Here is a 16,520-nt window from a genome sequence, read left to right on the forward strand (position 1 = left end):
GTGGTGTCAGGTAATCTCATCATTGGTTGTTCAGATGTTTATGCCTTATTGGACCCTGGTGCATCTCATTCTTTTATTGCTCCGAGGGCCGTCGAGAGGTTGGGTTTGATGGTCTCTGGGTTAGAGTGTCCCCTATGGGTCAGTGGACCCAAGTGTGACCCGTCAGTGGCAAAGTCAGTCTACCAGTATAGTCTAGTTTTTGTTGAGGGGAGATGCCTTTCAGCCGACCTTGTGGTTCTAGATTTGACAGATTTTGACGTCATTCTAGGGATAGATTGGCTATCTACCCATGGTGCTACCTTGGACTGCAGAGACAAGGTAGTCAAGTTCAGATGTCAGGATGGGTCACAGGTTATCTTCAGAGGAGATAGGAGGGGTACACCTAGAGGTTTGATATCAGCCCTACAGGCTCGTAGGTTGCTCAGGAGGGGTTGTCAGGATTTTCTAGCTCATGTGAGAGAGCTGGATAGTCATGTTAGAGAGCCCGCCTCAGTGCCCGTGATCAGAGAGTTCTTAGATGTCTTCCCAGACGAGCTGCCAAGACTACCACCTGCTAGGGAGATAGAGTTTGAAATAGAACTGATGCCTGGAACAAGACCAATCTCTATCCCTCCCTACAGGATGGCGCCAGCAGAGTTGAAAGAACTGAAGAAGCAGTTGCAAGAGTTAGTAGACAAGGGTTTCATCCGACCGAGTACCTCACCTTGGGGTGCTACAGTGCTATTTGTGAAAAAGAAGGATGGATCCCTCAGACTTTGTATCGACTACAGGCAGTTGAACAAAGTCACTACCAAGAATAAGTATCTGTTACCTAGGATCGACGATCTATTTGACCAGCTAGGAGGAGCAGGTTGTTTCTCCAAGATAGATCTGAGATCCGGGTACCATCAGCTGAGGATAAGAGAGGAGGATGTGCCGAAGACGGCGTTCAGAACTAGATATGGGCACTATGAGTTCCTTGTGATGCCGTTCAGGTTAACCAATGCCCCTGCAGCATTCATGGATCTCATGAACAGAGTTTTCAGTCAGTATCTGGATCACTTTGTTATTGTCTTCATAGATGATATTTTAGTGTACTCCAGGAATACAGAGGAGCATGCCCATCATCTGAGGTTAGTTCTGCAGACCTTGAGGGAACATGGCTTGTATGCCAAGTTTTCCAAGTGTGAGTTCTAGTTGAGGAGCATCTCATTCTTGGGGCATGTGGTGTCAGAAAATGGAATTGAAGTGGACCCCAAGAAGGTAGAAGCTGTGGCTAACTGGCCTAGACCCACTACAGTGACAGAGATCAAGAGTTTCTTGGGTTTGGCAGGTTACTACAGGAGGTTCGTTCAGGACTTCTCTAAGATTGCAGCTCCTATGACCAGACTGACTAAGAAGAACTAGAGGTTTGTATGGACTGACCAGTGTGAAGAGAGCTTTGAGGAGCTAAAGAAGAGGTTGACTTCAGCACCGGTGTTAGCTCTGCCAACTAGTAATGAAGACTTCACAGTGTTTTGTGATGCGTCCCGTGTGGGACTGGGTTGTGTGCTGATGCAGAATGAAAGGGTGATTGCTTATGCTTCTAGGCAGTTGAAGAAGCACGAGTTGAATTACCCAACACATGACCTAGAGATGGCAGCAGTAATCTTTGCACTCAAGATGTGGAGGCATTACCTCTATGGGGTAAAATGTGAGATCTTCACAGATCATAAAAGCTTGCAGTACATCTTGAGTCAGAGAGAGTTGAATCTGAGGCAGAGAAGGTGGGTAGAACTGCTTAGTGACTATGATTGCAAAATTCAGTACCATCCGGATAAGGCGAATGTTGTGGCAGACGCCTTAAGCCGGAAATCACTTGGCAGTCTATTCCATATCATGGCAGAGAGAAGACCAGTGGAGAGGGAGTTCTTCGAGCTCCTTAATGAATGTTTGCAGTTGGAGTTGTTTGGTACAGGTGCTTTGATAGCCCAGATGAGAGTGACACCTGTGTTTTTGAAGCAGGTGGCTCAGAAACAGCACGAGGACCCAGAGTTAGTGAAGATTGCCAGGACTGTACAGTCAGGCAAGAATGAAGAGTTCAGATTTGACAGCAAGGGGATCCTCCGCTATGGGAATAGATTGTGTGTACCAGATGACATGGGTCTGAAGGGAGACATTATGAGGGAAGCTCATAATGCCAGATACAGTGTTCACTATGGAGCCACCAAAATGTATCAAGATCTGAATAGAGTTTATTGGTGGCCAACTATGAAGAGAGAAGTGGCACAGTTCGTGTCAGCCTGCGAAGTATGTCAGAGGGTGAAGCTGGAACATTAGAAGCCGGCTGGAATGCTTAACCTACTGCCGATTCCAGAGTGGAAATGGGAGAATATTGCTATGGACTTCGTAGTGGGGTTACCGGCGACGTCCAACAGATTGGACTCCATATGGGTGATTGTGGACAGACTGACCAAATCTGCTCACTTCATCCCTGTCAGGAGTGGCTATTCTGTGGACAAGTTAGCGCAGGTGTATGTTGATGAGGTTGTCAAGTTGCATGGGGTTCCTGTTTCAATAGTGTCTGATAGAGGACCCCAGTTCACCTCCAGGTTTTGGCGGAGTCTGCGGAACGCTATGGGTACTAGGTTGGATTTTAGCACTGCTTTCCATCCTCAGACTGATGGACAGTCAGAGAGGACCATCCAGACCATAGAAGATATGCTCAGAATGTGTGTGCTAGATTTTGGCGGTTCTTGGAGGCAGCATCTACCTTTGGTGGAGTTTGCCTACAATAACAACCATCATGCTAGCATAGGGATGGCTCCTGTAACGACCCGGAAATCCGAACCATTACCGGCGCTAGGATCCAGATCGGCTTAAGGCCGCCGGGACCCGTAGCAAGCCTACACACCTCCTGTGAACCTGTGGAATCCCATACATAACAACATATACATGATCTGTAAAAATTTTTCTTTTCTCTTATCCAAGCAAAACCTGTGCATGCACAAAATCATACATAAACCCCACACTGGAGTCCTCATCAAATACTCCAATGGGGTATCATCATCATACATATCAGCTTGGATAATCATGGTCATTAACATCATTACTCATTAAACACTCTGTACATAATGGGGATTCACACACCTCTAGGTCAAGCACTACTATAAACCTCAATACATCATCGAATCATTCATTACAGTACATGGTCATAAATACTCATTACATCAAGTTCATGTCCACTACTATCTATTACAACGTACAAGGCTTGACTTCACTCTAGCCGACTTCTTGATCTATCCTGTACCTGCAACTCTGGGGATAAAGGGAGTGGGGTGAGCTACTAGAGCCCAGTGAGCAGAAACTAAAAACATTTGTTTTAATTCCTCCCTTTTTAGGTATATTATTATTCATTTTATTATTATTATTTTAATTCCTCCCTTTTTAGGTATATTATTATTCATTTTATTATTATTATTATCATTTAACTTTTTCTTTCTTTTTCTTATTCATGCTTTCATGTATGCGCCATAACACAAACATTTCACAACAAGGATGAACTTGTCACCATTTAGCCCCTATCTTTCTTACTTATACATGCCGGGGGCGTAGAGCCGTAGCAGGCACACCCGGACTTTCATAATCAGTCATAGTGCCAGGGGCGTAGAGCCGTAGCAGGCACACCTGGACTCACATAGGCTATCATGACATACAAGGGCTAATGGATCATTCAACATTCATCCACATTAACAACAAAGTATGCAATGCAACATATTCGTGAATTCTAATGCATACAACCTAATATTGCATAGCATAATGATGCATGGGCAATGCTTTACGATTCATTCATTTATTCCTTTACTTTAAAGCTTAAGGGGTTGTTCCACTCACCTGGTAACTGAAGCTTTAACAACGAACTCTGAACGACTATCTCACAACCGGGGGTCTCGGTTCCTCGGGTCCGAACCTACACAGGTGGACTCAAATGAGGCACCAAACGTACATGAACATGACTCCAAAATACTCCCCAAAAACCCCCTAAAACATCCTGAAAACATCTCAGAAAATATGCATGAAATGGCTGAACAGGGCACTTTCGGCGGCACCTTCGGCGGCCGAAAGTCCTGGACAGAGACGAAACTCAGCTAGGTTCGGCGGCACCTTCGGCGGCCGAAAGTCCCAGACAGAGACGAAAGTCTCTTTTCGGGGGCACCTTCGGCAGCCGAATGCTGCCTCCACAAGAGGGGTTTGGCGGCCGAAACTTCCTTCGGCTGCCGAACCTGGTTTCTGCCAAACGGGCAGAAACTTGGTTCTCATGAACCTCCTGCCTCCCAAACCCACAAATCATGCATATACTCCAACCAAATCAGGCATACAAGTTCCTAGGGGCCTCAAACATGCTTATACCCCATCTACAACACTTCAAACAACACATTTCCAACATACATTGTTCAAAAACATACTTTATACCCATAAACATACACATAACCTAGGCATGCATTCTCACCCATATATCTTGCATAAAACTTATTTAAAACATAACAAGAGTTCAAGATCGACCCTTACCTCTTGAAGATCGAGAGGAAAACGACCTTGACTCAAAGATGGGAGGATTGAGCTCCTTGAACCTCAAAGTACTCAAACGTGCTTAAACTTGTAAATCTTCAAAACAAAGTTATAAACTTGTTAAAAACGTGAAAGATTGAAGGAAAATGCTCAAGATTGGTGAGGGGCGGCGAAGGTTCACCTTGGCTGACAACGGGGAAGAAAAGCTCGCCCGTGCGGACCAAAGAGACCCTTTTATAGTGGCTGGCCAGGCCACGTTCGGGGGCCGAATGTGCCTCCGCATGCATGCCATGTTCGGCGGCCGAACATGAGGTTCGGCGGCCGAACCTGGACTTCCCTCACTCATGCTTTCGGGGGCCTAACGTGCCTCCAAAACGCATGCATGTTCGGCGGCCGAACTTGACTTTCGGCGGCCGAACCTGGGTTTTCCTCCAGAGACTTTTCATGCAAAAACTCATTTAATTTTCTTACTTAAAAACATGAAATACATGAAAACATTTTATAAAACCATAGCTTTACCCTTCTAGAGGTTTCCGACATCCGAGGTCCCACCGGACGGTAGGGATTCCGATACCGGAGTCTAGCCGGGTATTACATCCTCCCCCCCTTAAGAACATTCGTCCCCGAATGTTCCTCAACTAACATACAAAGCATGGCATCAATCATAACATACAACACATAGAACAACTAACACTCACCTCAAAACAGATGGGGGTATTGCTGGAGCATGGACTCCCGTGTCTCCCAGGTGCATTCTTCAATATTGTGGTGGTTCCAAAGGACTTTCACCATCGGAATTTCCTTGTTCCTCAGCTTTCTGATCTGAGTGTCTAGGATCCGCACTGGCTGTTCTACATAGGTGAGATCCTCATGGATCTCCATATCAGGCTCACTAAGAACCTTACTCGGATCTGACACGTACTTCCGTAACAGAGAAACATGGAAAACCGGATGGATTCTCTCCATCGAAGCAGGCAAGTCTAGCTTGTACGACACATTACCGACCCTCTGAAGCACCTCGAAAGGACCGATGTACCATGGAGCTAACTTACCCTTCTTCCCGAACCGAACCACTCCTTTCATAGGAGACACCTTGAGTAAAACCAAATCCCCCTCCTGAAACTCTAGCTGTCTTCTGCGGATATCTGCATAACTCTTCTGCCGACTAGCAGCAGTCTTGATCCTCTCTCTGATTATGGGTACTACCCTGCTGGTAAGCTCTACTATCTCCGGACCCGCAAGAGTCCTTTCTCCTACTTCCTCCCAGCAGATAGGTGATCTGCACTTCCTCCCATACAAAGCTTCATATGGAGCCATCCCTATGCTAGCATGATAGCTGTTATTGTAGGCAAACTCCACCAAAGGTAGATGCTGCCTCCAAGAACCGCCAAAATCTAGCACACACATTCTGAGCATATCCTCTATTGTCTGGATGGTCCTCTCTGACTGTCCGTCTGTCTGTGGGTGGAAGGCAGTACTGAAGTCTAATCTGGTACCCATAGCGTTCTGCAGACTCCGCCAAAACCTGGAGGTGAACTGGGGCCCTCTATCTGACACTATAGATACCGGGACCCCATGCAGTCTGACAATCTCATCTACGTACACCTGCGCCAACTTGTCCACAGAGTAACCACTCCTGACAGGGATGAAGTGAGCAGATTTGGTGAGTCTGTCCACAATCACCCATATGGAGTCCAATCTGTTGGACGTCGCCGGTAACCCCACTACGAAGTCCATAGCTATATTCTCCCATTTCCACTCTGGAATCGGTAGTGGATTCAACATTCCAGCCGGCTTCTGATGTTCTAGTTTCACCCTCTGACACACATCGCAGGCTGACACGAACAGTGCCACGTCCTTCTGGCCACCAATACACTCTCTTCAGATCCTGATACATCTTGGTGGCTCCAGGGTGAACACTATACCTGGTATTATGGGCCTCCCCCATAATATCTCCCTTCAGACCAATGTCATCTGGCACACATAATCTGTTCCCGTAGCGGAGGATCCCCTTACCATCAAACTTGAACTCATTACTCTGGCCTGACTGAACCGTTCTGGCTATCCTGACCAGCTCTGGGTCCTCATGCTGTTTCTGAGCTACCTGCTCCAGAAACACGGGTGTCACTCTCATCTGAGCCACTAAGGCACCTGTGCCAGACAACTCCAACTGTAATCCCTCACTCATAAGTCTGTGGAACTCCTTCACCACCGGCCTCCTCTCTGCTGAAATGTGGGATAGACTGCCAAGTGATTTCCGGCTTAGGGCGTCTGCCACAACATTCGCCTTACCCGGATGGTACTGAATCTTGCAATCATAGTCACTCAACAGCTCTACCCATCTCCTCTGCCTCATGTTCAGTTCTCTCTGACTCAGGATGTACTGCAGGCTCTTATGATCTGTGAAGATCTCACACTTTACCCCATAAAGGTAATGCCTCCACATCTTGAGTGCAAAGATCACTGCTGCCATCTCTAGGTCATGTGTGGGGTAATTCAGCTCATGCTTCTTCAGCTGCCTAGAAGCATAAGCGATCACCCTCTCATTTTGCATTAGCACACAACCCAGTCCCACACGGGATGCATCACAATATACTGAGAAGTCATCATCACTTTTTGGCAGAGCTAACACCGGTGCTGAAGTCAACCTCCTCTTAAGCTCCTCAAAGCTTTCCTCACACTGATCGGTCCATATGAACTTCTGATTCTTCTTTGTCAATTTGGTCATAGGAGCAACAATCTTTGAGAAGTCCTGAACGAACCTCCTGTAGTAACCTGCTAAACCCAGAAAACTCTTGATCTCGGTCACTGTGGTGGGTCTAGGCCAGTTAGCTACAGCCTCTACCTTCTTGGGGTCTACTTCAATACCCTGTTCTGACACAATGTGCCCCAAGAATGATATGCTCCTGAGCCAAAACTCACACTTGGAGAACTTGGCATACAAGCCATGCTCTCTCAAGGTCTGCAAAACTGTTCTCAGGTGATGGGCATGCTCCTCTGCATTTCTGGAATACACTAAGATATCATCTATGAAGACAATAACGAAGTGATCCAGATACTGACTGAATACTCTGTTCATGAGGTCCATGAATGCTGCAGGGGCGTTGGTCAGCCCAAACGGCATCACAAGGAACTCATAGTGCCCATACCTGGTCCTGAAAGCTGTCTTCGGTACATCTTCATTCCTTATCCTCAACTGATGGTACCCTGATCTAAGATCTATTTTGGAGAAACAACCTGCTCCTGCTAGCTGGTCGAATAGATCGTCGATCCTCGGCAAAGGGTACTTGTTCTTGGTAGTGACCTTGTTCAACTGTCTGTAGTCGATACAAAGTCTGAGGGATCCATCCTTCTTCCTCACAAACAAAACCGGAGCACCCCAAGGTGAAGTACTCGGTCGGATGAAACCCTTATCTACCAGCTCTTGCAACTGTTCTTTCAGTTCTTTCAATTCAGCTGGTGCCATCCTGTAGGGAGGGATAGAGATCGGTCTGGTACCAGGCATTAACTCAATCTCGAACTCTATCTCCCTAGCAGGTGGTAACCCTGGCAGCTCGTCTGGGAAAACATCTAAGAACTCACTCACCACAGGCACTGAGGCGGGCTCTCTGACATGACTATCTAACTCTCTCACATGAGCTAGAAACCCCTGACATCCCCTCCTGAGCAACCTACGAGCCTGAAGAGCTGAGATCAGACCTCTAGGTGTACCCCTCTTGTCTCCTCTGAAGACGACCTCTGACCCATCCTGACCTCTGAATCTGACTACCTTGTCTCTACAGTCCAAGGTAGCACCATGGGTCGATAACCAATCCATCCCTAGAATGACGTCAAAATCTGTCAAATCTAGAACCACGAGGTCGGCGGAAAGGCATCTTCCCTCTATGAAAACTGGACTACATTGGCAGACTGCCTCTGCCACTGACGGGTCACACTTGGGTCCACTGACCCATAGGGGACACTCTAACCCAGAGACCATCAATCCTACCCTCTCCACGACTCTCGGAGCAATAAAAGAATGAGATGCACCCGGGTCCATTAAGGCATACACATCTGAACAACCAACGATGAGATTACCTGCCACCACGGTGTTGGATGTGTTGGCCTCCTGCTGAGTCATAGTGAAGATCCGTGCCGGAGCTGATGGACCTTCACCTCTGTATCCTGCTAATGAAGAGGCTGACCCTCTCCCCCTGCCTCTGCCACTGGCCTGTGTTGCGGCTGGAGCTACTGGCTGCACCACACTGTCGGAGGTTGTCTGCTGAGACGGTGCTGCAAAGGCTGCTCTAGGACAGTCTCGAGCCAAATGACCCGCCTGTCTGCATCTGAAACATGTGTTTGTCCCTGCCAGACATACTCCTTTGTGTGGTCTCCCACATCTCATACATGCTGTAACCTCTGCGCCAGAGCTGGAGCCACTGCCTAAACCCAGACCTGACTTGATCTTGTTCCAGAACTTATTCTTCTTAGATTTTCTGTGGCCTCTGTCCCACTTCTTACTGCTTGCACTCAGAGAAGAAGAGTCTAATCTTTCCCCACCTGGGGTCTTGGAACCAGAAGACTGTGCCACTGACTGTTTTACCTTCCCCTCAACGATAGCACTAGCCTCCATTCTCCTAGCCATATCCACTATGGCATGGAAACTCTCCCTCTCTGCTGACTGTACCAAAGAGGAATACCTGGAGTGCAGCCTCATAATATACCTACTTGACTTCTTTTGATTTGTGTCCAAATTCAGCCCAGCATATGGCAGCAACTCCAGGAACCTGTCTGTGTACTCCTCCACACTCATCTGATCAGTTTGCCTCAACTGCTCGAATTCTATCATCTTCTGCTCTCTAGAGCTCTCAGGGAAAGCCCATCCTGCAAACTCATTTGCGAACTCCTCCCAGGACATACTGTCCGCTCTCGGGTTCACATAGTTCTTAAACCAACTACGTGCCTTCTTGCACTCCAGTGTGAACCCAGCCATCTGAATGGCTCTACTGTCATCAGCCCCTATCTCATCTGTAATAGTCTTGACCCTGTTCAGATACTCGAATGGGTCATCACCTGCTCTGTACTGAGGAGCACCCAACTTCATGTAATCGGTCATCTTGACCTTGCTCCCTCCAGATGAGGTAGGTTTGGGTACTTGTGTTTCCGGGACAGTAGGTACTGGTGGTGGTGGTGGTGCAACATCCCCTGGGTTAGGGTTTGCTGTACTGGTATAGGGAGGTGGAGGTGGGTACATGGGGTACTGAGAGTATGGTGGGTAGTAAGGTGGGTATGGCATATGTGGAGAATAAGGGCTAAAACTGGGGTAATCCGATGTACCTCCCATCGAATACCCTGGATGGTGTGAATAGGGTGGGTAGTGATGTGGCTGGACATAACTCGAGGCCTGAGTGCCTCCTTCTGATTCTCCCATGCCCTCTTCCGGCATGCTCACACCGAGACTGCCATCCCTCCTCTGATCTACTTCCATATCCTCAGACATTCCTCCCTGCACTGTTCCCCTTACTGATCTGCTTCTACCCAGATCCAGAGACCTTCTAGGGTCTCTAGCTACTCTGTCTCTGTTGGACCTACTGGACATTGCCCTAGGCAAAGCTGAAGGACGGGCATCAGCGCCCTCGTCCTGAGGTGGCACTCCAGTCAATCGTGCAGATCGACGAGTTCCTCTCATTCTACTTTCTGAAAAACAGCACATAGCATAAACAATCATTAGCATCATATGGTTCATGTGGAAACACATGAACCCTCATCACATACATAGCATCATATCATAGCATTTATGCACATGCATATCATCATGGCATATCATATCATCATATAGACAGGACTCTACATCCTATCCTAGTGGACATGATTTTCCTAGTGTGCTTGACCTTCTAGAACATCTATGAGCCCGACACTCTAGGTCCGACCATATGAACCTAGGGCTCTGATACCACTCTTGTAACGACCCGGAAATCCGAACCATTACCGGCGCTAGGATCCAGATCGGCTTAAGGCCGCCGGGACCCGTAGCAAGCCTACACACCTCCTGTGAACCTGTGGAATCCCATACATAACAACATATACATGATCTGTAAAAATTTTTCTTTTCTCTTATCCAAGCAAAACCTGTGCATGCACAAAATCATACATAAACCCCACACTGGAGTCCTCATCAAATACTCCAATGGGGTATCATCATCATACATATCAGCTTGGATAATCATGGTCATTAACATCATTACTCATTAAACACTCTGTACATAATGGGGATTCACACACCTCTAGGTCAAGCACTACTATAAACCTCAATACATCATCGAATCATTCATTACAGTACATGGTCATAAATACTCATTACATCAAGTTCATGTCCACTACTATCTATTACAACGTACAAGGCTTGACTTCACTCTAGCCGACTTCTTGATCTATCCTGTACCTGCAACTCTGGGGATAAAGGGAGTGGGGTGAGCTACTAGAGCCCAGTGAGCAGAAACTAAAAACATTTGTTTTAATTCCTCCCTTTTTAGGTATATTATTATTCATTTTATTATTATTATTTTAATTCCTCCCTTTTTAGGTATATTATTATTCATTTTATTATTATTATTATCATTTAACTTTTTCTTTCTTTTTCTTATTCATGCTTTCATGTATGCGCCATAACACAAACATTTCACAACAAGGATGAACTTGTCACCATTTAGCCCCTATCTTTCTTACTTATACATGCCGGGGGCGTAGAGCCGTAGCAGGCACACCCGGACTTTCATAATCAGTCATAGTGCCAGGGGCGTAGAGCCGTAGCAGGCACACCTGGACTCACATAGGCTATCATGACATACAAGGGCTAATGGATCATTCAACATTCATCCACATCAACAACAAAGTATGCAATGCAACATATTCGTGAATTCTAATGCATACAACCTAATATTGCATAGCATAATGATGCATGGGCAATGCTTTACGATTCATTCATTTATTCCTTTACTTTAAAGCTTAAGGGGTTGTTCCACTCACCTGGTAACTGAAGCTTTAACAACGAACTCTGAACGACTATCTCACAACCGGGGGTCTCGGTTCCTCGGGTCCGAACCTACACAGGTGGACTCAAATGAGGCACCAAACGTACATGAACATGACTCCAAAATACTCCCCAAAAACCCCCTAAAACATCCTGAAAACATCTCAGAAAATATGCATGAAATGGCTGAACAGGGCACTTTCGGCGGCACCTTCGGCGGCCGAAAGTCCTGGACAGAGACGAAACTCAGCTAGGTTCGGCGGCACCTTCGGCGGCCGAAAGTCCCAGACAGAGACGAAAGTCTCTTTTCGGGGGCACCTTCGGCAGCCGAATGCTGCCTCCACAAGAGGGGTTCGGCGGCCGAAACTTCCTTCGGCTGCCGAACCTGGTTTCTGCCAAACGGGCAGAAACTTGGTTCTCATGAACCTCCTGCCTCCCAAACCCACAAATCATGCATATACTCCAACCAAATCAGGCATACAAGTTCCTAGGGGCCTCAAACATGCTTATACCCCATCTACAACACTTCAAACAACACATTTCCAACATACATTGTTCAAAAACATACTTTATACCCATAAACATACACATAACCTAGGCATGCATTCTCACCCATAGATCTTGCATAAAACTTATTTAAAACATAACAAGAGTTCAAGATCGACCCTTACCTCTTGAAGATCAAGAGGAAAACGACCTTGACTCAAAGATGGGAGGATTGAGCTCCTTGAACCTCAAAGTACTCAAACGTGCTTAAACTTGTAAATCTTCAAAACAAAGTTATAAACTTGTTAAAAACGTGAAAGATTGAAGGAAAATGCTCAAGATTGGTGAGGGGCGGCGAAGGTTCACCTTGGCTGACAACGGGGAAGAAAAGCTCGCCCGTGCGGACCAAAGAGACCCTTTTATAGTGGCTGGCCAGGCCACGTTCGGGGGCCGAATGTGCCTCCGCATGCATGCCATGTTCGGCGGCCGAACATGAGGTTCGGCGGCCGAACCTGGACTTCCCTCACTCATGCTTTCGGGGGCCTAACGTGCCTCCAAAACGCATGCATGTTCGGCGGCCGAACTTGACTTTCGGCGGCCGAACCTGGGTTTTCCTCCAGAGACTTTTCATGCAAAAACTCATTTAATTTTCTTACTTAAAAACATGAAATACATGAAAACATTTTATAAAACCATAGCTTTACCCTTCTAGAGGTTTCCGACATCCGAGGTCCCACCGGACGGTAGGGATTCCGATACCGGAGTCTAGCCGGGTATTACAGCTCCATATGAAGCTTTGTATGGAAGGAAGTGCAGGTCGCCTGTCTGTTGGGAGGAAGTTGGAGAAAGGGCCTTGGCAGAGCCTGAGTTAGTAGAGATCACCAGCAGAGTGGTGCCCATAATCAGAGAAAGGATCAAGACTGTTGTGAGCAGGCAAAAGAGTTATGCAGATATCCGCAGAAGGCAAGTAGAGTTTCAGGAGGGGGATTTGGTATTGCTCAAAGTGTCTCCGATAAAAGGGGTGATTCGGTTCGGGAAGAAAGGTAAGCTAGCTCCACAGTATATCGGACCCTTTGAAATTTTGCAAAAGATTGGGAATGTATCGTACAAGTTGGACTTACCTGCTTCAATGGAGAGAATTCATCCGGTTTTCCATGTTTCCATGTTACAGAAGTTCGTGTCGGATCCGGGCAAGGTTCTTAGTGAGCTTGATCTGGAGATCCTTGGAGATCTCACCTATGTTGAGCAGCCGGTGCGGATCCTAGATACCTAGATCAGAAAGCTAAGGAGTAAGAAAATCCCGATGGTGAAAGTCCTTTGGAATCACCACAACATCGAGGAGTGTACCTGGGAGACACGGGAGTCCATGCTCCAGCAATATCCTCATCTCTTTTAAGATAAGTGTTATGTGTTTTGGATGTATGTTTATGTTTATGCTATGCATGTGCTAGTTGAGGAACATTCGGGGACGAATGTTCTTAAAGGGGGGGAGAATGTAATACCCGGCTAGACTCCGGTATCGGAATTCTTACCGTCCGGTGAAATCTCGGATGTCGGAAACCTCTAGAAGGGTAAAATCATGTTTTCATAAAATGTTTTAATGTATTTTAAGGTTTTAAGTAAGAAAGAAATTGAGTTTTGAATGAAAAAGACCATGGAGGCGTTTTCAGGTTCGGCCGCCGAACCTCAAGTTCGGCCATCGAACGTGGGATAGTTTAGGGGGGGCACGTTAGGCTTCCGAATTCCATGGAGAGAATCCATCCGGTTTTCCATGTTTCCATATTACGAAAGTTCATGTCAGATCCGGGCAAGGTTCTTAATGAGCCTGATATGGAGATCTTAGGAGATCTCACTTATGTTGAGCAGCCAGTGCGGATCATAGACACACAGATCAAAAAGCTGAGGAACAAGAAAATCCCAATGGTGAAGGTCCTTTGGAATCACCACAACATGGAAGAGTGCACCTGGGAGACACGGGAGTCCATGCTCCAGCAATACCCTTATCTCTTCTAAGGTTAGTGTTTTATGTTTTTATGTGTGCTTCCTTGTTGCTTATGTTTATTTGTTGAACATTCGGGGACGAATGTTTTTAAGGGGGAAAGAATGTAATACCCAGTTAGACTCCGGCGTCGGAATTCCAACCTTCCGACGGAATCTCCGTTAGAATCTAGAATCTCGGATGCCGGGACCTCTAGAAGGGTAAAACATGTTTTTACAAAATGTTTTTCATGATTTTAATGGTTAGTTTGAGTTAAAGTTTTAAAGAAGAAAAGAAAAGAGATTGAGGGAAGGGCCCAGGTTTGGCCGCCGAACCTCATGTTTGGCTGCCGAACATGGGGCGGATGCAGAGGCACCTTTGGCTCCCGAAGGTGGTCTGGCCAGCCATCTATAAAAGGCCCCCTGTCCGAAAATGGGCGAGTTTTCTCTCTCTGTTTTCAGGCAAGGTGAGTCTCCGCCACCCCTTGTCGATCTTGTGCTTTTCCTTCAAGTCTCTCATGATTTTTTTGAGTTTCTATCTTGTTTTTGAAGATTTTAAGCTTAATCCAAAGTTTTGAAGCTTGGAGACCTCCGGAACTCGTTTTCTCCTCATCTCCAAGTTTGGGTCGCATCTACCCTTGGTCTTCAAGAGGTAAGTGTAGATCCTCATCTTCTCTTATGTTTTTAAGTAAGTTTTATGAAGGGTTAAGGGGTATTGATGCATGTTTTGGTTAGATCTAAAATGTTAGGATTTATGTTAGCTTTATGTTAAATGTGATGCTATGTTGATGTTTGTTGGGGTTTAGGCTAGTTTTATGCCCCTATGTGCTTGAGAATGTGTTTATGCATGTTTTAGAATAATTGGATGCATGTTGTGGAGTTTTGGTGGCTTGGGGCATAATGGCAAAATCGAGTTCTGCCACCCAGGAGGGCCCAGGTTCGGCCGCAGAAGCAGGGTTCGGCCGCCGAACTTGCTAGGGGAGGCAGCTTTGGCCGCCTAAACTCGCCCCCGAAAGTTAGACTTTCGGCTCTGGAGGGGAGTTTCGGCCGCCGAACCTGCCCCCGAAGGTGGGTGACCTTCGGGTCTGTGAAGGCTTTCGGCCGCCGAACCTTGCCCCCGAAAGTGCCTGACTTTCGGATCTGTAGGGACTTTCGGATCTGTAGGGACCTTCGGCTGCCAAACCTGCCACCGAAAGTCTCCTGCCCAGCCTTCATTTGCTCATTTTCTATGCATGTTTTGTGATGTTTTAGGGGATTTTGGAGAGTTGTTTAGAGTCATGTTAGAGTATGTTTGGTCCCTCATTTGAGTCCACCCGTGTAGGATCGGACCTGAGGAACCGAGGTGATCAGCAGTGAGTTAACTGTTCCAGAGCCAGCCAGAGGTGAGTAGAACAGAACTCCTTTTATTTTTTAAAGCAATCAAATTTTAAGCATGTTCATGCATCACGATTGCCATGATTATAAGATACTTGCATTAGAATTCATGAATATGATGCATTGCATAATTTATTGTTGATGTGGATGGATGTTGGATGATCCATTAGCTCTCGATACGATATGATATGATATGGAAGTCCAGGTGTGGCCTGCACTATGCCCCTGGCACAGAGTAAGGGAAAGACTAGGTGTGGCCTGCACTACACCCCTGGCATAGTTGGACATATTATGTTATGTTTAAGCGAAAGTCCTGAGGAGCTCCCGTTGTGGGCCGGGCACATTGGATTGTGTAGAGGGTTATTGGTAACAAGTCCATCCTTGATGTGAATTGTTTGTGTAGTGATGCATTCCATGAGAGCATTTGTTTATTTAAAATATTTTTACTGTTCTGCTCACTGGACTTTAGTAGCTCACCCCTTTTCCCTAACCCCCAGGTTTGCAGGATCAGAGATAGCTCAGGAGGTCAGCAAGGGTAATGGTTATGTCTATGTAATAGATTAGTAGTGGACATGTAATGTATTGTGGATAGTATTGTGCTTCGCCCTATTGATAAATTGTAATCCCTTTTGTACATGATCTTTATGTAAATGTTTTTAATGATGAAACGTGTTGAACCAAGCTTGATGTATGAGATGTGGACCCTACTAGAGCATTTGATGAGGGCTCTAGTATGGGGTTTTTATGTTTACAGTTATGATGCATGCACATGTCAAGCTTGGTATATGAAAAGTTTAAGTTTTTATGAAAATGTATGATCATGTATGGAATTTCATAAGGTATAACAGGATGTATGTTAGGCTTGCTACGGGTTTCGACGACCTTAAGTCGATTTGAATCCTAGCGCCGGTAGCGGTCCGGTTTTCGGATCGTTACATAAATCAATAATTATAGATACTTGTTAGAGAACAAAGTATTGAATGGACCCATACTGAGATCACTACATGGGTTATTGTCATAAGTGAATATCAAGATAGTTATGTTTTAATCATTTGACTTGAGATTATTACAGTTTCCAACATAAGGATTATTATATTTTGACATAACCAAATATTGTCTTTAATCAGATAATTATAAAGATTATGAT

The sequence above is a fragment of the Manihot esculenta genome, chromosome 12 (genome assembly GCF_001659605.2).
Source record: "Manihot esculenta cultivar AM560-2 chromosome 12, M.esculenta_v8, whole genome shotgun sequence".
Classification (NCBI taxonomy): Eukaryota; Viridiplantae; Streptophyta; class Magnoliopsida; order Malpighiales; family Euphorbiaceae; genus Manihot; species Manihot esculenta.